Genomic DNA, 24,679 nt, shown 5'->3' on the forward strand with positions numbered 1-24,679 from the left:
CTTATTTATCTTCCGAGAAGGCACATGGCAGTGCTTGAGCACACTGGCACACACAGGATGGAGATTTACTGCTTCCTTAGCCTACAGCCAGCTCCACCTTCCAATTCCTCAGCAATTTTACATCCCCCTCCAAACCCAAACAGCTTGGCTAATTTACCACCCTGGGTGCCCACTCTAACCCAATTTCATACTCTTCAATTGCAGCTATTTGAGGTAATAGCATTCAAAGAAAACACGTTCAGTCTTTTCCAGGGAGAAACCATCAGGTGCTCCAGAGGGAGAGTCAGAAAACGGCCAAAGGAATCAGTAGTCCTGTACCAGGGTTCAAACAGCAGCCAATAAATAGGAGCATCTGGACAACAGCTTCATCAAGCATTCTGTACACTGAGCAAGGCAAGGGCAATCCAGCAGGCAAGTGAAACATGGTACTGGGATGTCCTCCAACAGGGCAGACTGGCATGGAGCAATGCCTTGATAACGTCTTGCTAGGACCACGTGCAAGCGCTAGGTCTGCGCCCTTCTGCAGAAGATCTTGCTCTCTCTTTAAAGAGGGCAGAAGGCAAAGCCAGCCCTGACTTGAGACCAAAGAACGAACTAGACAAGGCAAAGGGAGCAGGGATAAAATAGCACGACTGGTTCATAGAAATACGCCCCCATCTCCTCCAAGACTCCAAACCAGGAAAGTTCTTCCAGGGCAATAGTAATGATTATCAAGTCTGTGCAACACTGCAGACAAACAGATCTTGGCTGTATCGCTATTTCAGAGTTGCCTCTGCTTCCAGAAACAGGGAAACAAAACATTAAATTCTGAATATTTAGATTACAGTAATAGGTATATTTTATAGGCACAAATAGGCAAACAGTTGCCTCCAGAGAATCCAACCTACTGCATTTTCCCACAAAACTTTTCGTTGTCTATATAGAAGAGGTAACTTTTTCAACAGGAGACTGATTTGGATAATTTGGTTTTCAATATTCCCAAAGCCCGTGAAAAGACGCACAGTGGCCCTGAAGCCGTCTTCCAGGCTCAGGACCCACGAAAGTAAAGTCTCTATTCACAGACAGCAAATCAATCCACTCTAGACCTCTGAGAAAATTAAAATCATTTTTAAAGTCCAACAAACAATGACATCTGGAATTTTACTGCAACAAGACCCTGAGGAGAATAAATAGCTGCAATTTTGCAGACAGGAATGACAGAACACGCAGCTATAGACAGCTCTTTCCCTGCTATTTAAAATAATTAGATTCATATGCATGTGTCCCTCCTCCCCCCAAATTATATGAAAGCAAATCCACTGTAGAAAGCTATAACAAATACAAAGCAGTAGTCAAGCACACAAAGAGCACAGGAATTATTTCACAAGCTTTCATCATTGGTGTTAGTGTCCTTACATAACAAACATGGCATAATAATAGAGCTAAAGTCCTCCTTAAGCAAAATTTCGGTAAGCCAAGAAAAACAAACCATAATCCTATTTCAATCTAGTGCTACAATCTTAGACAAAAGTGTTTAAACAAAGCTCAAGATGTTGATACATGAATTACTAAGCTCAAAGCCTCTTTTTCACTGATTCAGAAGACATGCAAAAAGCATTTTCATCACATTCCCATAAGCAAGACAATAGTCCAAATATTTGTGAGTACATTTGTTGAGTGATCTTTCCCCCAAGTATGTGCAGATATTTATTTCTTCTCTGCTTAATTCCCTGCTTCCTGCTCACCTCCACTCTCTAGCTACCCAGGTAAGAGTGTAAGGTCTCAGCTTGGGGACCGGCTGACCTCTTGTCTATGCAGACAGCGCTCTCAGCAAGGATGGACATGGACTCAGCCTCTCGACACTATGGAAAGCTACCCACAAAGGGCAGGCTTTGTTACTAGAAATATTAATGCTAAAAAAAGGCAATAAACTCAGAAGGGAGGTTGGAAAACTAAACTCCAAATTCCCAAGTCCCTTTTTCAAGGCAGATGTTTCCTAGAGCCCCACAGTAAGGTCAGTTTAGCACTTTGCTTTCATTTCCCTGCACATCCACTGTTTCTCCCCAACTCTCTCTAAAGCCAAATAGTTTTGGATAGTTAACTATTTTTCCCAATCTATCCCAGATTTAGGGGAGCAGAAGAGAGGACATGGACAGAATGCAGGATGATACAAGAATTAATTTCCAGTTAAAAGAAAAAAGAAAAAAAATCCCAGGCCTCTCTGTATTTTGGATAGCTACATCTGAAGCTAAGAGGTTTGCAAGCTATTTCTGAACTTCAGAAAATGTATTTGGTTTTGACTCAGCAGCTCTGTTATGAAGCTGCACTATTAAAGAAGCACGGTAGTTTGCAATTATAGGTGCGTTTACCACAGCCACCTTAATGCATTTCTTAAACTAGCATGATCCCCGCACAAAAATAGAAAGGACTTTCGTTTTGGTCAGACGGGAGACAATTAAATAATTCATTGTAATTATTTGCTGCCCTAACTTACCCAGCGCTCAGAAAGCTACCTGATTATTTTATGTGCGCTCAAATTGAGGTGCTCCAGGGGCTGCACCCAGGTGGTCAAATGCCAACTCACCCACCGGCTTCAGCGCTACCCAGCGATAGCGTCTTTGCTGTCCTAGGAGGAAGGAGAGTGGGGAAGATGCAGTCTGGTCCCTGCCATTAAAGAGGATGAGCCAGCATCCCAAATACTAAAAGGATTGGGAAAAACCACTACTTTCTGGATCAGGAAGGTGCACAATGGCAAATCAGGAGGACCACTTTCATTTGGGGGTCACTGCTGCTTTTGCAGGTGTCTTTGCACCTCTCAAGGTGGTTGGACCAACCCGACTTGGCACAAGGGTTTCTACTACAGCAAGCGGAAGCAGGTGGCTTCACATTTGAGTTTTTAATGAAAAGCCTAAAAAGGCTGACCTGCCCTTTCCAGGTGCTTCACTGCAAAAGAAAAGCTGTAGGTTGGCACACCTCTCATTATTGCCTTGTCTTTCAGCATCTAGTACCAGCTAGCAATGTGTCATTTACCCAGCAGGGTGTGATGACAGTGTGTAACAGGTCTCCCCTCAAGGGTGATAAGCCATACACAAACAGCTGCAGTTCTTCAACCCTTATTTACCCAATACAGAATAAAAATCCCCGTCGATTCAGGCTACTTTTGTCTTCCATTTGTCCTTGTTACTGAGACCAACATTTCAGATTTTTGACTTTGCCTCTAACACTATGAACGCAGTCATTTACTTAAAACGAGCCAGTACAGACATTTCTTTCTAAAGTTAGGTTGAAAGACCATATCTTTCTCCCTAGAAAACTGGGAGAGGAAGAGAAAACACGTAAACAAGGGCCATGATTCTTCTTCAAAACTGTGCATTAAAGCAGTAGTCATAGCATCTCTTCTAAGGTTAGTTTTACCCTAAGCACAGACGCAGAAACAGATTTCAGCTGATATTTTCACACGCGGAAGCAAAACCATCATCCAAATAAGCAGCAATCTACTTTTCAGAGGCAAGTAAGCATCCTGACATCCTACAGGAGCCAACAGGAGCTGGGAATTACCCTGAATTAGGATTTTAGTCTTCTAAATTTTTTTAGTCTTCTAGGAGTGCCCCCATGTCTTTGCAGCTTTGGGAGCCCAGATGGATGCTCCACATTAAGCAAGCCAGAAAGACTGTATTCCCTCATCTCCATACCACTTTTAACAATAGTATTTTACCAAATGCAGGATCCAATTTTAACAAGAAAACAGTGCAATCTTGTGTCAGCCTAGGGTGAGAAATTTATGTTCCGCAGTCTTCAATCTTGTATTCAGCATACATTTCATGTTTCATAGCAGAGGCTGTTGGCATGGCTGACCAAGCCTATACCCAGACAACCAAGGAGTACGCCCTGCCACGTTTCTTCTAACACATGCCACTTTTTTTTTTTTTAAGCCAACTCACCTTAGAGTTGGACTTTAAGGGGGCTGATTCAGTCACCATTGCTCAACTCATCTGAGAAACAACTTTGTATTCTTTCCCTTGAGATTCATGGAAAGGATAGCCCATGCCTGATCAAGAACTTGCTCCTATCCCCCTCCCAGCATGCATCAGTGAACTCAAAAGGAGAGCAAGATAAGGTCTGCATGGGGCAATACGATACTAATAGTGTTGTTTGGCTGAGGAAGCCTAACAGGCTTACAACATTAGGAAAGGAAGACGCGTACACACAAAGCCAGCAAGTGCCAGCACATCCGGAGCCTTTGGGCCTTCTCTTGCTCACACACAACACATGAACAAGGGCTCATATTGTTAGAGACTGCTCTCTTCCAGCCCAAGCCAGATGATGGACAAAGTCAATGACCTAGGCAGTATACATAATTGCTTTTGCAGAATGAGACTGTATACAGTAAGAAGCAAATTCAGAACATTCCTCTCAGATTTTTGCTGTCATGAACACAAAAGGTGAAAATTGTCCATCAGGAATCTCTTATCCAGGATACTTTTACTTCAAGGGTTTCCTGCAGACCCTGTAGATCAGCTCCTGCCCAGGCCAAGGGTGACACTGGATACAGCATCTCTAGAGCCATGGGAAAAGCCTGACCCTCAGAGCTAACCCCAGAGGAAACAAAAGTTGCACTTCGAACACTGGAGCCTCCCATCAATTGAAAAACTCTGGAGAAGAGAGGTCCTACGGCCTTTAGAGAGCAACATCTCATTCATGCTGCTCACCAGAGCTTAGAGACCACAGAAAAAGAGAATTTTGCTAACGCAGGAGGACGAAGCATAGATATGTAGAGGGGAAAAAGGCAGACGCCAGACCCGTGTCCTTACAGCTAGGATAGGCACAGGGCGGATGTAACAGACATAAGCACATATTGAAATACCTCACCGGGATGCTGCAGAAAAGCAGCAAGTACAAATACCTTTGCGAACAAGAACAGTCCTACCAGACCAGAAGAACTTTTACCTACCAGTGCAATGGGGCCAACAACAGTGTTTACATGACACTCTTAGGCCCTTTTCCAGGAAAGCCAGAGCTTTAAGCTATCAAAACATAGGTCAGCCAACTGTTGCTAAGCTATTTGGCAGAGGATATGGGACAGACAGGGGCAGGAGGCAGAGAACAACATGGAAGACAGCACTATTAGTCCGAGATTTGAACGCAGCCTTCACGGGCTGGGGCAACACTTGATCGCTGTTCACAGAAAGGAGCAGAGCACAGGTTTTACCCGGCCATTATTGTTCACAGGTCCAGGAGACGCTCTTTACACAGCTGTATGCCAATACTATGCTCTCCTTGGAACAGGATGGGACAAAGACTATGCTCCTGCCTGTTCAGTCCCAAGTCTAAGGTGAAACCTGCTGTATTTGACAAGCAAATGAAGTGACTTGGTTCTCCTGCACACACGGCTGCAGAGGCATCATCATCATAGAAAGAGATAGCAGCTTTAGGTTAGGTAAACCAGTACATTTTCAGAGCTGGTTTTGCAACGTCATCCATCCCTGAAGACTGCATTCCCTAGGGCTCCACAGCTCTCCTAAAAAAGCCCTCCTCCTTGACAAAGGAGATGAGCAATTCCCAGCTAGCTCCGTATGGACATTGTGCAACACTCCCCATTTCTCAGGCTGAGTGAGACCCTGGGCTCTCCATCCAGGCATTCAGCCCTAAGCCCCCTCCCCAGGCAGGGGCATAAACCTGGGCACCCTAGAAATAGGCAACACACAACAATTCCTCGCGTACAGCCACAGGGTAGAAGAGACTGGAATTCTCTCATGTATAGCCATAGGGTAGAAAAGACTGGAATACGCTCAGCAGTCAGTCCCAAACCAGAAATACCTATCATAAGCATTCAGACTTTCCTAGCAGCTTGTAAACCAGCCTGAACCATGGACCATGTAGAAGGAGAGCTCAGAGGAACCTGCCAAGACAAGCGTTTCCATTACACGAAGCACCATCATTCCCATCCTTCAGAAGACTGCACCACTTTCTCATCTAAGAACAGATTTTCTAGAGATAACTGGATGGTGTTTAATGTAATAGTGAGCTTGCATATCTCTAAGAGCTTCTCCATCTACAGAAGGGACACGTGATGTGGAAGACCATCACTTACAAATCTTGGTTTTTTCCTTTTGGTCCTACATCTAGACTCCTCCCCAACCCAAATCCCTCTCCTTTTCAAAGCTTTCCTTGAATTGACCATTTTTCACTACTTCCTTGTAGCGTCATCCCTTCCAGCACAGAGAAAAGTTGATTTTAAGAGGTTCAAATGCTGCTTGTAAAATTAACTTGATACTCTGCCTTGCCAGGTGATCAGCCTTGAGTCTGTAGGCTTTCTGCTGCCCTTACCAGCATTCAGCACACAGGACCTCACTCCCTCACTTGCTTCAAAACGTCCAAGGCTCTTTGGGCAAGCGCAGCCATGCAAACACGCCAAATCGGATCCAGGGTGACATCGGACACTGCGCTCCCTCGACCCCTCTGCACGCAAGGGTAAATCGATTCAGCCTCATGAGGCACTTGCGTGGGAAACCAAGAGCACTTCTCAAATGACACTTGCAGTCACACGGTCACCCAGAGGAAAAGGGGAATTTCCTTTGCAGGTGGTGTTTTTGGGGGTGGCATCGCAAGGAGGGTCTTCAGATATCATTGCTATAATTAAATCTGGGCACAAACAGCAGCTGCAGAGAAGAGCTCGGCAGTGACGTAGGCGGCAATATTCACTCTGCAATACGGCAGCTGGACTCCTGCTGCCCGAGGGTCACCAAACAGCCCTAATCTGACATAGTTGCCGCCGACCCTAACTCCGTGCCAAACGCACAGCTGGCCAAAGCCAGCCCCAGCATTTTGTGCAACAGAGCAGCCCTCACCAGGAAAACCCTTATGCCCATTCCCTGCAGCCTTTCTGGGCAGGAATTAAGGATGTCTAATACCTCTACAGTTCTCACGCCTTATTATACTGATCTCTTCAGTTCTCACAGAGGCACCCCTCAAAGCTGTATTTGCTACACCTACCACACAAAACAAATATTTGGAGCGCTGCAAAGCGGCGGAGAGGAGAATCTAGAGCTGCAGCGATCAGAGAGGTTTCACCTTGCTCCAAGGAGGACGCAAGCACACACAGAACAAACGACGACAGCCTGAAATTCATTTTTTTCCAGGAGTTTGCACCCAACTTCAGTGCCTACTGCCCAGCAGGCAGCATCTGGGCAGCTTGGTCCCGAGAAAGTTGCTTGCAAAGAAAAAAAACAAACAAGAACAACAAACAAAAACATTAAAAAAAATTAATAGCATTGTCCAGCAGTGGCAGAGCGCTAGGAAAACTCTCTGCCTGCTGCTGAGATGCCTCATGAGTGTCATCTAGCTCTTTTTTTTTTCATATCTCAAAGCAGAGAGAGAAAAATAAGTTAATGAATAACTGGCAGTTATTCATTAAAAATCAGCATCGTCAGGAACCAGACTGCAAGAACTTGTTATCCTCAGCAAGAGCTGGTTTTGTGCTAGCAGTCTGAGGCAGGAGGAGTTTATTTTTAAATTGGCTGATGTTGCTTAGCGTAGCCGCTTTCATGAGAGAGATTTTGGCTGTTTGTCCGTTCTGCAGAGCATGGGGCACCCCAAGCAAAACTATCCAACAGAGATCACAGAAAAAGAAAACAGAATAAAGGAGGAGGGTAGGGAAGGAGGTGTGCAGTAAGTAAATAAAAAGCTCAAGATGTGACTTTTTATGCCCAGGAAGACTAATAATAATAATAATGAATACAGGCTCCCGTCCTTGTGCATGCTCTGCATAGACCAAACTCAGGCTCTGAACTTTGTGCAGCCTCGAGAAAGCCCAGAGGGTGCTTCGAAAGCCCTCACCATGTATCATTACTTTTTGTCTGCTTTATTAAACGCTACAGGCAGCCGCATTACAAGACACCCCTGGAAAACACTTCAATCAATATTAACGATTATAATGGGGGCCTTAGCAGTCATTTCAGCCTCTCGCAACTCCCTAATAGCTTTAAGCATTGCTTGCAAGTGTTTACAGCCTCAAATTTAATTTGTTTTCAAGCCATAGTGGCTCTGGACTAATAAGTTGAGTGCTAACCTCTCACCAAGCAGTTTATGTACAAACACCACCAGTAGATGTTTCCAAAACTCCCCCTCCCCACAGCGCATGGGGTGCTGGAAGATGGAGCAACGCTTCTACCAGCAGTATCTTAAGGGCAAGACGACTATTCTCATTTGCAGCCGAGGAGCGAAGGAGGAGTGAAGCAAGGACAGCAAGCCAGGCCTCCAAAGGGGCCTCGTAGCGCCTGCCAAAATAACCCCCAAAAAGCAGAGCAGGTGCAAGGCAGCTACCAGCACTTCTGCTCCCGAAAGCGGAACGGGCTCGACAGCCGTCGTGGGTTGCTATGAACCACGTCACCCCAACGTCACAACCACAGATCGCCACCGTTCATCAGGTCTGATGCTTGCCCAGCATCACCTTTAAGGAAGGGGCGGCATGTTTCTACAGCTTGTGCCTGACTCAAGGTGAATCCACCCATCGGTGCCGGGAAGCGAGGAGGCAAATGTGCTGGTACGCCCAGCTCCGGCAGCTCACATCATCCTGCTGACAGCAGAGAACAAGAGATAATTGATAAGGAAAGTGCTGCAGGAGCACAGGCAGTAAATTGGCTCATGAATCACACCCAGACAGGGCAGGTGGAGAGCTTCTGTAAATCCTCACCCCGTTGCAAAACATGGTGGTTGAACTCCACTTATCAGCTGACTCGATACCTTAAAACACCCTGACAGGTCAATGCAGCCTGGGACTAAACATGTCCAGCATCGAGGTAGACAAGTCTATTCCTTGTTGCCGTGATCAGACACACGGCTCACTTCAGCAATGGTCCAAGATCACAAAACCCATCCTGCCAGCTCATTTGGCACTCAAGTTGCTACAAACCCAAAACACGCAGAAGGATGCAACGTGGCCACAAGCTTGGGGAGCAAAAGGGAAAATAAGCAAGACAGTCGGGTAGGGAGGGAAGCAACTAAAAATACTCAGCACAAGACAGACTTGAACCAAGGCACTGCAGAGAGCCAGCGCTTCACTCCAAGACAGGCAGACAACTGCCACAGATTTGCAATTGAAATGTTAATGAAGACAGGCTCTCGCAATCAGGGACTCTAATTTAGACTGGAGTGCTTGCCTTTTGCCAGAGAGACAAGAAATGTAATCAAGAGTCCTCACTCTCGCCGGCTGGTGCGGATTTATGAGCGAGTCACAAGATGCCCTTGCACCTGGCAAGTAGCTGCCTCCCACGCGACGAGTTTGGTGCAGCCCGCGAACAAAACACCCTGCCCCAAAGTTTCCAGTCCCTCCTCAAAGCCAGGATAAAATAAACTTAAGCTTTGACCCACATGAAAGAAGGGGAGAAAAAGAGTTGGCGGCTTCTCGGCCGCTCTTTCCCAGCGGCAACTGCAGAGATGCTCCTAGATCTTTGTGCAATTTTCCCTTTCCATTTGAGGGAGAAAGGCTTGTTAAAAAAAAAATAGAAATCATAGAATACCTTTGGGGGGGGGGGGGGGAAAGGTCTTCCCTTCATTTTGCTGCGAGGTAATCGTTGCATGTCCCAGCCTCTGAAAGGAATCAAAGGCTCAGAGGGGCCCAAACCTTTACACCTTCTGCCAGATCCTTACGCAAGCTACAGGTCTGCTTCTAAGTATCAAGAGCCTCTGTGGCATCATCTCATCGTTCCCATGTTCCTAGACCAAAAAAAATAAAATAAAACAACCACCACCACCCACAAACACCTCCTCCTGCCACTCCAAATACACTTCTACTTGCTTTATTTATGCCAGGAGGGCATTAAGCACTTCTGCTACAAGTTCGCAGGAGGAAAAGACTTCTGCCAGGTGTTTGGGCACTACAGGAGGAAGCAGAGAGACCCCTAATAAACTCACTAAGCAAACATCCAACAAGGTAGAATCTAGTTAAATCACTAGAAAAGCAGAGGAAAAAAATAAATAAATCAATGTATACTGTCCACCAAGGGTTAGGCATGTTAGAGGCGTCCCTAACTTATTCCCAACCTCCGGCATGCTCCTCTTGGTTGACGTAACCTAGAGCCGCTCACAGCTTCCATCCACATTGCCTAGACACGGGGGGAAAGCACATCTTTTAGGCCAACTGCAACATTTGCCCCCCAAGCAACGGTGCACGCACACGTTAATCGGTTCATCACAACGGTAGCACGTCCGCACAGATACTTCTAGAGCGCTGAAAACATTAACTTATATGCATTATATATGTATATATATTGTACATGTATATTAAATACTTTCTTGACTTCAGACCTGCATTCCCCCCTGTTAGCAGATGAGGAAGAAAGATTAAACTGACACCTTGAAAGCCAGAGACAAAATGACTGGAAAGACGAGGGCCAGACCCCAGGGCCTGCGTTTAAATCTCTAGCCCCCACCAAATCTACCATCCAGAGCTTTCATTACAATAAAAAAAATAAATTAAATTAAAAACAAAATAAAACACACAGACACACACACACAGAGGAAGGACAGAATATTAAGACAAGAAGCACAAACATAGTCCAGGCCACTTAGAAAGATAAGATTACCAAAAAAAAGAAAAGGAAAGCATTAGGATCTAGCACAATTTGTATTGTTGAATGAGTTCCAGGCTTCTCGCACAAAGAAATTTAATGAAATGCACTGAATCGCACTTTATTAGCATAACACACAGCTCCTCCGTCGTACTCCGCAACTCGGCTACGAAAACTCTCGCACAAAAAAGAGTAGGCCCCTAAGAATTTGCAGTTTACAGAGGAGAGCGAAGCTTTGGCAATAGCGGCCCAAAGCAAACACCTTGCAGTTTGGCAGGGGACGTTCTCGGCAGAGAAGCCGACAAGCTGGTATGGATTTTGTTTTTAAAAAAAAAAAAAAATTGAGGAGGTTTTCATGCTCATTTTAGACAGCCAGATCAGATGCAGCAGTAAAGCAGAGCAGCTGCAGTTAGCGCTCCAGCTTCCCCAAGCAAGAACAAGCCCAGGAGCAAAGGCTCCCGGATACTAGTTTTATTTCATCTCAATCTGTTAACTTCCAGGAGCGTAACAGCTTCCAGGCACGGGGGAGATATTTTTCAGACAGAATGGCACCCCTCCAGCCCAATAACTAGCTCAACGTCACCGTCACTCCGCCAGCGTAAGGAAGTCTCTAAAAAAACACAAACTTGAAGGACATATTGATTCTGGAAAACTGGTGAGCCAGATGCGTGTTTTTTAATTGATAAATCCTCCATAAAAATCAGTTGGCTCCTCACCTCAGGCTTCATCAGACAAAGCAAGTTAACTATGTTATGCAAATTGCCTTTGGTGATAATGATATCCCTATCCACCCATAATGCACTGGGGAAAGGCTGGGGGTGATGTAGTTTTTATTCAAAATAGTACTGAGATATCACCAAGCTCCCTGGCAGAAAGGTGGTCTTATTTATGCAATACCTTGGGCAACAGGCACAGCAAAAAACACAAACAAAGAAATAAAAAAAAAAACCAAAAAACCACACCCACCCACCCACCCCAGGACAAAGACAGGATCCCAAACCCAACCAGAAAGTCAAATAAGGAATTTAGATGCAAAGAAACAAGCAGATACAAATGCTTGGCTGAACTTCCTCCAACGAGCTGTGGCAGTCCAGAACGTAGGCTGTTGATCATGGGAGATCACGGCATCATCTTACGGACAGGTCAGACTTTGGCTGGATGCAGACAAAATAAATCCACTGCATCACCTTTACCCACAGCACAGTCTAGAAACAGAGAGGGAGTGAAGAAAAAGTACTTTCTACCCAACCTGGTCAAAGCAGGGACCACAAAGAGAAAGATCTCCACCCTGACTGCTGCAAGCCTCACTCGCAGCCCAAGGCTTGCTTGCAAACTCCTGTCTCCTGCACCCCACTGCCATGCCGTCCCGTCATGCCTTTGCAGCCATTGGTGTCCCGTTCCCACCTGTGACTCCACCTGCAAGGGGGGCTGGAGAGCCCCAGGCGATGGTCTGAGCTTCAGCACATCCTACACCACTGTCCAGGTCGCATCTCCTCAGATGGTCCCTGCATGACCTGCTCCACTATTTCTCTCCCATCTGAGCAATGTCGTACAGGTACGCGTGCCTGGATAGCGCCATCACATGGCCACACTTTGTGCAGGAAATCCAGGCAGTAAAAGGGCCTGAATTATAATGCTATCAGTAGGCTTCCAAATTAACACGTCACACAGCAGTGAATTACAGTCCCTTTCTCCTGCCGCAAATTTATCTCCTAGGATGGAGCGCTTGTACAGAGCCCTGAGGGAAATATCTCCCTCTTTAGTGTCTCTGACCCCAAAGCAACCAGCTTTGTCATATCAGGTAACGAGCCGCATCTTCATCATTGCACATCCTCTGTTCCGGAAAGGACCTTTGCAAAGACACAACTCACAGAGCTGGGGCCAGAACCCACCTCCCAGTTCCTTCTTCCACCACTTTCCCCAGGTCATGCCAGATTTGTGTGCACAACGCCTCGCAGCAGGCCTGGGATTGTAGCAGGACCCTACTCCAAATCAGCAGGATGGAAGATAGAGACACCACAGTTTGGCTCTAATGGGGGGGGGGGGGGGGGGAGAACCGAAACAAATTTTTAAAAAATCCTGAAAGTACCTGTTTTCTTTTTAATTAACAACCTTTGCAAATCTGTAAAGCCTGTGAAAGCAAGTATTGTTCCAATGCATTAATCTAGTTATTCCCACTGGGCACAATTAAAACCCTGAAATGTAACTAAAGGCTTATTGGTAGGTAGTTTATCTAGGACATGATAAGATGTAACATTTTTTTATTTGTCCAAAGATGCATTTCTTACAGGGGGAAAAAAGGCCATTGGGTTAGCCAATTTGAGGCCATTAGCCAGCACACCAGGTAATTATTTAAGACAGCTCTGAGCAGAGTTTGCATCATCATTCCCAGAGAAAATCATTGGCCTGTTACCCCTTCCACAAGCCTCCCGGGTTCATCCCGATGAAACCGCAGCAGGACGCTGCGGTAAGAGCACAGGTTGCAGTAGCGGAGTTTGCTCTTGCTTCAGCCTAGGCCAGGCAGAAGGACAGACAACTTTCTTTGTTTTCTCAGTTGGGTTTTTATAGGAAGTGCCAGGCCACTTCCCAGTTGGCTTAATTTATTTGCAGAGAGCTGGCTGGCCCATGGCACTAGCATGCACTCGACTCACCTGCTGGGTCTCCAAAAAGGGGGGGGGGAAAAACAAAACAAAATAAAATAAAACCTTCCATCACAAGACCAGTAATGAAATCTGAATTGGCCAGTCAGTTTTCAACAACTGCTGGTGAAAGCTAGCTGTAACTTCAAAATTACTTGCAAATGAATTTCCATATTCCACCCTCGTAAGCAGTCCAACTCAAAGAAAACGGGGAAAGTCATTTTTAACTTATTGGAATAATTAATAAAAACAACCACATATGAAAGGGGTATCTTTTTCCTGCAGCTCTAATTTAAATGACTGAATATATAAAATTCCTCCCAGATCTCTACTTGAAGGCACAAAAGTTTCGCAGATTTATCTGCTGCCCATAAATACTGTGGTTTATTATGGAAACACTGACAGGCTCTCGTAGAGGAACTGATGCTAGAGCTGATGAAATTAAACCCGGCAAGAATATCCACTGAATTACAGGGCGGGGACTTGCTCACAACCCCATTCCAGCCAGCCAGGGAAGGAAAAAAAAAGATAATAGTGACTGTATTTCCAATGCTGGCTGGAAGTTTTAAAGGGCTATTGCTGAGACTTAGAGTTGTATTCCAGAGTCAGTGACAGAGATTTAAAAAAAGAATAACTAAGCTTGTTATTGTTGGGGGAATTTTTACTCCAGAGGAACCAAACTCCCCATGAAACACATCTGAAGGTGAAAAATGGTGCCCCTGGGATATTACCTGAGCCAAAAACTACAGGGATGACCCAGGCTCCCAAACTGAGCCCTTGTCTCTCTCATTCTGGATCTGCTGGTTTAGATGAGGACACCTGCACTTTAGGCACCTAATTCATGCTCCTTAGTAATGACAATATAATAAAAAAGGGATCGATCCATACATGAACTGGAAGTTGGAAGAAAATGCACTTTATTCTCAAGTTCAGACTGCATAAGATATCTGCTTCCTGGAAACATCATGAAACCAATATTTTAGCTTGGCATCCCTGACCAGAGCAAAAAGTTTCACTGCAATAAAACAAAAAAAAAAAACCTTTAAAAAAATCATCTTTAAACAGCAACAGCACAACTCCAGCTAAAATACAGCCAAGAAGCGATGAACTTGAATTTATTCCTGCCCCACTGAAGGTAAGCTCTGCCCTAGTCCTACAGCACAGAGGATGGCTCAGAGCAGCAGAACAATATCCTAAATCGCCAGGTACAGGAAAATACAATATATGGAAGTAGGTCCCTACGTCCATCTCTAGTCAGCTGTGAAATTCTCCAGTCTTCAGTGGAAAGGTAGACAAAAATAAACCCTAATGCCATTTTATTACTCTAAGGCGGCAGTGTATCCACCCAAAGTAATCTCACTAGGAAAATAAATTCTTTTTCCAGTTACATTTTCAAGTGAAGTCTATTAAATTGGAAAAGTTTTTCACTCACTTTCCAGGAGAGCTGATGGACATCAGATAATTAAAATCAAGACGTGCAGCCAGCTATGGCAGAGACTTTTTTTTTCCCCCTCCTTCTCCAGTCTTTGTCTTGAGGAAAACCAAGTTTATACAAACCTCACTGCATCAGGAAAACAGCATATATAAAAGAAATTCATCTTACAAGCACCAAGAAAAGGGTCTGAAATCCAGTCCTTTCCATCTAGCCAAACACTGCTACAAAGTGCATAAAAGGTAAAGTGGGGCCAAGTCCAAGCCCCCCATTTCCACTCCTACCAGGTAGACCTGCAGGGAGGAGATTGGGACATCAAACCACAGCCTCGAACGTGGTCCACTTGAGTGTCCGTTTTTTTCTGGGTTCTCACCCCTCCGGCAAGCTCTGCAATCCCACGTTCCTACCTCCTCACTAGCTCCCTTTACTGGATGCATCCTAGAGATATTTATTTAAAAGAAACACATGCAAAAAAATCAGGAAAAGTACAGAAATGCTATACCCTGATCAGAGGCTTTCCATTAGCAAAATGCAGATATCTACTGGGCTTGGAGCTGTGTTTAGTCCATTTGCTTTCTCAGCAGCTTCTCTGTCCAGGGACCTAGCACGCACCTCCAGCCAAGGGATGCTCTGCTGAGAGCAACACCACAAAGAGAGGAGCGAAATTTCACATCAATTTTATGCTCCTCTCAGAGATACCATCACACAATTCACACTCCTTTTGCGGATTTCTCACTTCCTTGGCAGCAAAAACGATGCTGAGGACTACGTGGTACAAGGATACGGGTCAGCTGTATGCTGACGCATCATCCTTTTCAATTCATTAGTTCAAGTAAGACTGTCCAGTGGAGAGGGTCTCGCTATTTCTTGCTACGGATGCCCATTAGGCAAACGAGTCTCCCATCGCTTGCACCCAGAGTTCAATCCCTCTCTTGTGTTCTGGCTTTCAGGTCAGTGGATCTCCAGGTGTATTTTGTCGAAGGTAGCCAGGCTTAGCTGGGTCTGTCCCTTGGGCTGCTCATAAAACATGGGTGCTGGGCAAATTGCAGCTCCTCTGCATACCTCCTCTGGAAGATGGGAAAGCCAACAATAACTTTATGGTAAAGGAGCACTTTTTCCCAGCCCATTCTGGCTGAGATCACAAGCTTGATGCACTGCCTCGTTCCATACCACCTCTCCTCCCTCATGTCCCCCCTCCCCAAAAGTAGGGACTTCCTACCACCAGCTATACTGACCTGCTTCCACAGTTTCTGGGGACTTAAGCTAGACAATCCTCCAAGTAGGAGATGAAGGTGTCCCCCAGCACGTAGTCCTCCTCTGCCAGGAGGAAGACCTCAGCACACAGCCCACGGAGAGCACCACGCTGCAGTCCCTCTTCCAGCTCCTCCACATGCTCCTACTGAGGCTCTGTCTGCATTTTCCCACAACTGTGTATTCCTCCCCTTCCCACCCAAGGCCCTGCCCATCTCCTTTTCACCTTCCTCTTGGCCAAGCTGGCCATCCACTACACCGGGAGGAGGATGATGCACCGACACCATGAGGATCGTGTCCCTTCCCAATGCATCCATTGCTGGGCAGCATCCCTAGTTCTTGGTGTATTTTCAGGGCACAGCGGGTAGTGATGGATACTTTACTTCCATCCCCCTCCTGTTACACTCAGAGCAGTTCACAGACTTCCCTAGCAAGAGAACAGGCAGTGAGTTTTTATCTTCTCCATTACAAGGGGCTTGGGCTTTCCCTCACCTGCCTGAACTAGGCTTCTGGGGTTTGCTGTTAAGGAAACATTTCTCTAGACAGACATCCCAGGCTGGAAAGCAACGGCCTGCTCTGTTGCAAGCGTTACAAGCAGCAACAGATCTTCCAGGGAAGAGCCCATCTCACAAGATGCAAGCCAGCTCCCGGCTTCCCAGGAATTTCTCAAAGCAATTGAAGGAGTATTGTCGTACCACAAGCCTTTTTTCCAGTTACAGCATTTCTGGAGCAAGCTGTTGGCACAAGGTTATTCCAGATGAGCACACGCAGTTTCACGGAGCAAAGTTACATTTTGCATTCAACTACGGATCGCCAGAAGCCAGGAGAGAGAAGGAGGGAGCACAGAGAGCAAACGAGATGGCAGAACGATCTCCTACTCCTCAAACACCCCTTGCCAGACCCTCGCAGAGACAGGATGCTGGGCAGGATAACCTTTGGTCTGACCCAGTTGGCAAGTCCTTATGTGCTTGCACTTTGCTGCATGAGACATTGCCCCATCAATACACAGACAGGCTTATTTATTCCACATGATGAGATCCAGAGGGCAAAGACGCATCTGTTAACAAAAGCCATTGAACAGGCTAATAGGCAAAACGCTCTCCCCCCTATCTTTGGGGCAAACCATCGACCTGAAAGTCTATAATAAGAAAGATTTAGAGCAGGGAAAACTGAAGTCTCTCTTTCAAGGGGAAATCGATAAGACCAGAGTCCTCCCCAGCCTCCACATCCCCAGTTATCATGAACAGAGAGTATCTGAAATACTGGACAGTAACAGGTCAGATTTACCAGTACAAGGTTAGAGCTCGGCTTCCCAGAAACAAGGGTGCACTTGTCTCTGTATCTGCCAGACAACAGGACGCTTTGTGCAAGTCAAAGAAATCATGTATTTTTCTAATACTTGACATATGGAAGGGATTTACTTATTTTCCCTGTAAGAGATCAAAACGGGCTCAGTGCACTGCCAGAGGGAAACCAAATGAAGTCACAAACTTCAACAGCAGCTGAGTCTCCAAACTCAGCATCCGTCTGTAGGTGGAGAGGAAGGAGAAGCTCTGCTTGCAGGATTTGATTTTATTTTTTACCTCTCTAGGGCTGAATGTCAAAGAAAAAGAAATTGGCCATCACAGCCAGAATTTAAGTGCTGGCGTCTGCTCATCACAACAGCCCATTCAAGGCCTTATATGCACTGCAGTGTCACACTTGGCACAGACAATGCACCAGAGCGTAATACAGCAGCATCAAGGCAGGTTTCACTTTGCATTGTGCCATTTATCATTCATTTTTTTGCTGAAGCAGCAGGAACCCTTGATGGTAGCAGACAACTGCAATAAAATAGCTTGTTAAGACTTGCACACATTGCTAACAACCCTTCCAAACACACACACACACACACACTAATTCACCATTGACCTCAAGAGGAAAAGCAATGAAATAAAATACCCTTTTCACATATCGCTCAGCTAAAAGCAGTACCACCACACCCGACTCAGCTTTGGGCTCTCGACCTTACTGGGGAAGGAAAGCACCGAGACGATAAGGCACAGCTCACAGTGGTGTGGTTTGTTCAAGCTCAGCAGTGGTTTAGGCGGTTACAAACCAGGCTTGTTAAGCAAACCCTAAGTACGGCACAGCAGCGTGTTCTGAATTAGAGGAACCAGGAGGTGGTTTGTTTTTCCAAAAAGGCCAGCAAGAGCTGCTTAAAAATATATAGTTTATAAAAGACAGCAGCTAGCAAGAATGAAAAAAATGCTCTTGTGGTGAAACCAGCAGACCAGGAGATCAAAAAAGCCAACACGCGTCCTTCCTCTGCCGTTAACCTGCAGCGTTCAGCCTGGCAATAGGGCTGATGTCATTCGAGCCTTTCACAACACCTCTACTGAAAGAGCATCGCCCCAAGCGTCACCATCAGCAGGGCGGTTTGCTTTCTCCCGTAAGGGATGAGAAGAAGCAGTAAAGGGAGAGGAGCGAGACCCTAAGTCTCCAACTGATTTGATCCTGCTGAGGTGGCTGAGGAATACGGTTTGGGGGATTTTAGCCCGGGAGGGAGGCTTTTGCACCAGGTGAGATTAAAAGCACCAGGCCTTTTCCAGCTGTAACATTCAGGAGTCAAGTGCTGCCAATCACAGCATCATTCCTGCCCAGCACCCTCAGACACTCAATGCCCAGGGCAAAGCAAGAGCTGCTCTCCTCTTACTGCCTTTGGGGCATGCATTGCACTTCCAATAGCACCCAAATTTTACCTGATAGTAAGGGGTTCTGCTTTTTTGCCACCCAAAACAAAACTGCAGCTTTGCAACTGGCCTGCAAGGCTTCAGGAAAGCACACAAGAATGTTAACTACAGTTGACTCAAATTTTCAAAGTCAGAATGTTGATTGAAATCTTCCCAATTTCTTTCTCGTAAGACCTTAGTTACTTTTTCCATAGTTGTCCCTGAAAAAGGGCCTCTTGACTGCACTGAAGTTGATGGATTCTCAAGTGTTGACTGACGTCATGTGCAAATAAGCATGCCACCAAATAAAGGCTCAAAACCACATGTCAAGAAGCGCCTGACAGATGACGGGTCCAGACCAGTCCATAGGCTCTTCTTTTAACAGCTCATTGGTGAGGTAGCACAAAGGATAAACTTTCCAGCTTGAGAGGAGCTACAGAAGTTAACCACCAAAAAGCCCATTAAAAAACTAATCTCCAGCTAGCCACACAAAAGCACAGCTTCTCCTTGCACATCTCCAGCTGCCATTTATGCCCTTGAAATCACATTTCAGAGCTCAGTAGTCATTTGCCTGGAAACAACTAGGAAAAAAAATTTTGTATCTGCATTCAAACATCTCTAAATTCAAGGCTATTTTTCAAGAGGAACTCACAGTAAGAGCAGATAAAAACCATAGTTCAGATTTCTTGGCCAACACTGAAAAACAGTCATCTCATTGTATTTAAGCCTTGCTAACTGGGTTCGTTAATAAGCCAACAGGTCAACGTAGAGGTCTCCAGTTCTTAAAAATACAAGCACTTCCAGCATCCCAGTTTCTAGGTTGAACACATCCACGTTGAGAAAGTCTGGATGCCTGTTCAGATCCCACAGGCAGCCACGTAGTCTCTAAAATGGCTAAGTGAAAGACTACTGAAACGTCTCACGATCAGCCCAAGACGTAGGCCAGGAAAGCCACAACCCCCCACATCTTCAAGCTCTTCTCTCCTAACCACACCACGCCATAAAGCTACCCACCAGAAACCAACCTGTCTGTCTGCATGCGGTTATGGTGCATGGCCTCATTCTACCCACACTCCAAAGCAGCTTTTGAAAGCATCAGAAACCTGTACACATCACAGCACACCCAATAAGACCTAGCTCAGACACCCATGGGCTTGCAGGCATTTCCACCGCATCAGTGAGCCGAGGTAGAGACAGGGCTGCACTCTTCCATGGCTGGCCAGCTTAAACTTTGTTTGCAGACTTATGCAAAGGACTTCACTACAGCCAAGGACTTAACTTCATTAGTGCCATTCAATCCCATTTACACAACGACTTTTTCCCTCTCTACCCAACTAACATGTTTACCGGGCTCAAAACTGAATTAGAGATGGCACCTCAGGGAACCTGCAACAAATAGTCCTGTCCTGAAGCTGTGCAGTGCTGTTTGCTAGCAGAACCCAGAAGGAATGAGGTTGCAATAACTGGAGCCAAACTCCAAAGTTAATAACAACTAATATCAAGATGTCACACACGCATGCACCCCGAGTGCACAGTCTTCTGGGTCAGGAGGCAGAGCTGATCTGTAGGCCACTGTGGGTGTTTGCTCAACATGCAAGAACAGCTGATCGAGAAGAAAAGCCGGCAAGAACAATCCCAAAAGCATCATCATAACCTGCCTATGCTCCCTAGTCTTTGCTACGAGCTTCCCAGCTTCAAGCAGCCCTTGCTCAGGGAAGGGGAGTTCGGTCTCTACTGCAGGTCAGGATCTGGCCACCTGCACGCGTGTTACGGAGAGCTTTTTCCTTGGCTCCACCATGCAATCAGCACAAGGGAGAGTGTTACAGGAACAGCAGGGCTAGCTATGACTGCATCCAAGTGGAGACCAGTTGCTGGGAGACCTGAAGTGGATTCAGAGCAGGCATTAAGAATAAAACTTCAGAAGAACTAAATATGCATTGTTTGGCCTAGCTGCTTGTTAGGATATGCTAAGAGCGTAGGAGAGATTTTGCTGCCAACTCTTCATATTTATTACGTGTCTCACAATCTTTGGTGATGCTCTTGAGCTTCAGCTGCTAAGGAGACGCACATTTACGGGAGACTCAGCTTTCACTGCAGTGGCATTCATCTTAGACAAGGCGTCTTTGCTGTCACCACATGGGTGCATGGCAGGGTGGGAGAGGGGATCAGAAATGCAGTTCAGATGATGCACCTTGGAAAAGTAGAAAAATCCCATGGTAAAAGTCACTGCACTCTCAGGTATGGAAATTTTACATCCATCTCAATGTTTCAATGACCAAAACTGAAGCTTCTTGAAAGCCTGGGAGAGAGGGTATGCAACCTAGCAGAGGAGAAAGCATTTGCACTGGTCCTGAAAGCTGGGATCAAGGGAAGCAAACAGGAAGAAAAGGGGGAAAAAAAAAAAAAAAAAAAAAAAAAGGAAAGTAGTACATCATGACACTTTCCTGGATACCAAAACTCTTTGCTTGAGCGGTAAGCTCTTTGGGGCACAGAGATTCTCCCCTTTCAAAGCAGGGCTTCCCAAAAATAGTTGCAATAAAGACTCACACAAAAAAAAAACGCTAAACTGTTACAATCTTTTCCTGGTAAAGGGGAGGAAGCCACAACTGTCAGACTCAATCTCCTGAACAAGCATCGCCGCAATAACCCACACGCTGCAAGAACGCTTCAGAGTTTCAGTTTGCGGTGGCTTTTTAATTCAATGGGACTAGCTTGCAAACTACAAAGGGCAATTGCCCTGTAGAGAAAGGTGCACTCTCCACCCCTTTAATGCGAAAACCAACCACGTGTCGGAAACAGATGCAGCGTCTGATTTATTAACAAATGGATGGGAGACTCCAGCAAGGAAATTAATCTTTAACAGTACCTGTTCTGGGATGATGTTGCCTCTAAAAAGGGGTGAAGGACAGGGCCAGGAACAGTGTGCAGTTACTCTATGCAGAAACTTGGCTAGACTCCCAGAATAGGAGACATGAATGCGAACATCTGTATTAAAAGGCAGAAAGATATTATTATGCAAAAGCTTTTCGGCTTCCAAGCCTTTCTGTTCCAGGATTTCTCGCAGCCTTGCCTTCCAAATTAGGACGAACAGCTGCGATTTATTTGGCAAGCTAACCTCTGCCCTCAATTTAGAGGCTTCTTACATCACAAAATAAAACACACACATTTTAAAACCAAAGGGACCATTAAAATGGTCTAGCTCAACTTCTGTACAAGAAAGGCCACTGAAAGTCCCCCACATACTTGAATATTGTATTATAGCTAAACATGTATTACTAGGCACATTTTCGAAAAAGATATCCTATGTTTTCAGAGGTTGAGACTTCTAAGCGTTGCCCACAGTACAATGAAGGAAAGTAGATCCAAGTAATCCACTTTTTCGAAAGAATTGTTAGAGCCTGTTCAAGGAAAAAAAATCACATCCATCAATGTGACTGGAGATGGATGCTGCAGATTTTAAATCCTCCCAGCAGCACCTCCTAAGGACACAGAGGATGTTTGACTTTAGTCAAGTAAAGTAACTCACTCTCCAAAATAGCAAGGCAAACACAAATGGAGAATGATGCTGAATTTTGCAAAATAGCATCACATCTGCGGGAGAACACACAGAGCATAACATCAGATCCTACGAATTCATCCTTAGTACATCCATGCATGTCTGTAACTCAATTCAATTATCAGCTACCATCTTCAGACGCGGCAAGTTCCTCATTTTGAGCCTTAGCCAACAAATGCATTGTGAGGAGACACACACAACTTCCAAGAAACTCAATAGTAAAAAAAAAAAACTTAAAAGAAAGTAGTGCTTCAGATCTTTTTTTTCCAATACGGCCTTCTAAAAAGGCTACTTCCTAGAAATTTTACAGTAAATCCCAAAATCTTTCATCAGGAGATTTCTTAGATCCAAGATGCAACTCCTGGCCTAAGCCAGGGACCACAGAGAGTCCCACCCTTCTGTTGGAAAAGAAGAGGAAAAGCCAATGACTATTTTGCTACAACATTCAGACTGGACAGGTGGGTTGTCTACCCTCTGCATACCCCTAACCCCCCTCTTACATTACTCCCAGCTCCCATCTAGATAACACATGTTGGGTTAGCCACTGGCTAGTTGGTTTTATGCTCACAAACCAGCTGGAGAACCTAGACAGAAGAGATTTCTTAGCCGCAGGCCTTCCCATTTTCCCATTTCCCCCCTCTGCCTACAGAGGCTAAAAACCAGCATCTGGGAACACAGCTCTGAAACCTGTCCCCTCTGCCAAGATTTCTGAGCAAGGCTTATTGCATGGATGTATGTTCATCCTACCTCTACGGTGCCACAGAAGGATCTGATTTTTCCCAGCCATTTTTAGCCAAGGGGCCCTCACATAGGCAAAACACCATATTCTGCAAAAGAGCATGAAACAGCCACAATACAGCGTTGTGTTGTACTTGCTCTTTCACACAGCGCTGCGTTTCTGCGGCTTTCGCTGAAGCAGTAGGACACAACACCTAGGGAAAATAAAAGCGAGTGATATAAGTTCATCAAAAAATGAGATCAGCTATCAAAAAACGCAAGAGAACGTGCCGCTACCTTGGCCTCCTCCTGATCTCCAAGCAGTAGTAGCAGCAGAGGGAAGGATTTCTACAGAGAGGACAAGAGAGAAGAGGGTATTGGTCCTCTCCTTCCCCATCACACAGATACTCCCCCCCCCGCCCCCACCATGTGGGCATTTGTAGTTGCTTCTGAAGAGCTGCTGCCATCCTATTTAAGCGCACTTTACTGAAAGTTTACTCTTCCAAAGTCTTTTATACTAAATTCTGCCGCAAGCCAGTACAAAAGGGATGAGGTGGAAGGGTAGTGCATGTCTTTTTGGGCAGGGTAATTACTAGAAATAAAGAAACACCCAAACCCATAGGCTTGGGGCACAGGGATTTTACAAACACTTCATCTCCAGTCTCCTTCAGCATATCCTCATAAGCGCAATTTCAGCAGGTCATGGGCGCGTCAAAGCCTTCACCACCCTACGCTTGCTCTGCCATGGCCACAACGCTCCAGTGTGACCTCCCCAGCACGGCAACACATACATCCAGCTCATGCTTCGTTATCTGCACGAGAGCATCTCCCACCCGCCACAGCCAGAAAGAAGCAGGTTCTTCTTCACTGCATCTTTCCTACCACTGGCAAGGTGGGTCCTCCACAAAACCACTGAAACCCACAGAGATCTCCCCTAGAGACCAACACGCACCTAAGAGACAGGGCTTCAGGACACCACTCTCTTGGGCCTGTTTTATGCTGCACATGCAGCTCCATGTGAACTTCAGTCTCTTCAGCACAAAGATCTCCTTACTCTCCTTTCTTCCTTCCCTGAAGGCTGCTATTCACAGCCATTTAAAATTTATGTGAAAGCGGGGCCAAGTTTAAATTGCTCTTATAAATATCTAATCCACCCCTGAAAACAGGACACACCAACGTGAGACTGTTTACAAAGAGCATCTCATCTGCGATTCCCAAGCAGGGCCCTGTGGGAACATAGCCTTTTAGTTTCCATCAGTGTTTTACATGATTATTTTCCAGTCGTTCACAGTTTTGGTGGGAACAGCTGGTCGCAGGCTGGGATAGGGCCAAACAGCCATAGCAACAAGTGGAAGGAAGCTGCATCCCAAGTGACAGCAGGACATGGGCTGGGGGAAAGCAGGAGAACCCATCTATTCTCCAACCATTGCTTGCTTGACTTCCATCTTTGTCCTGTTACCTGTGTCTATCTGCATACACAAAGCAAATTTCTTTTTCCTGGAAACTTTCTTCTATTTGGAAAGAAGCAGGGGGGAAAAAAAAAAGTCTTCTTTCTTGGCCAGTATACCCTCCTGGGGCAACCAGCAACCCAGCAAGGACACACTGCAGGGTTATTCTCCTTGTATTTTTTTTACGGTCCGTCATCTCAGCATTGTCCTTGGATCTCTTCCAGGACACCTGGGAATTAGGGAAAGACACAAGGAGAGCAACTCAGTAGAGCAGAAGACCACAGAATTCAAATGCAAAAGTAGTAAATCGACCGAGTCCAACTGATGGGCAACAAGGTCACACTCGTGTCCCTCTGCATTCACAGTACATGATTAGGG

General features: G+C 45.7%; 1 protein-coding gene and 1 long non-coding RNA gene across 13 annotated transcripts in view; both read right to left on the reverse strand.

Moving 5' to 3' along the window:
* GDPD5 (glycerophosphodiester phosphodiesterase domain containing 5) overlaps positions 1-24,679 on the reverse strand; it is a 179,389-nt gene that overhangs the window by 77,718 nt on the left and 76,992 nt on the right. The gene's annotated exons all lie outside the window — the stretch shown is intronic.
* On the reverse strand, positions 21,456-24,530 carry LOC138065663 (uncharacterized). The gene is made up of 3 exons (XR_011138773.1): positions 24,313-24,530; positions 22,884-23,068; positions 21,456-21,565 (listed from the first exon to the last, which is right to left on the reverse strand). It is a non-coding gene; the product is annotated as an uncharacterized lncRNA (long non-coding RNA).

The sequence above is a fragment of the Struthio camelus genome, chromosome 1, assembly GCF_040807025.1.
Source record: "Struthio camelus isolate bStrCam1 chromosome 1, bStrCam1.hap1, whole genome shotgun sequence".
In the NCBI taxonomy this organism is placed as follows: domain Eukaryota; kingdom Metazoa; phylum Chordata; class Aves; order Struthioniformes; family Struthionidae; genus Struthio; species Struthio camelus.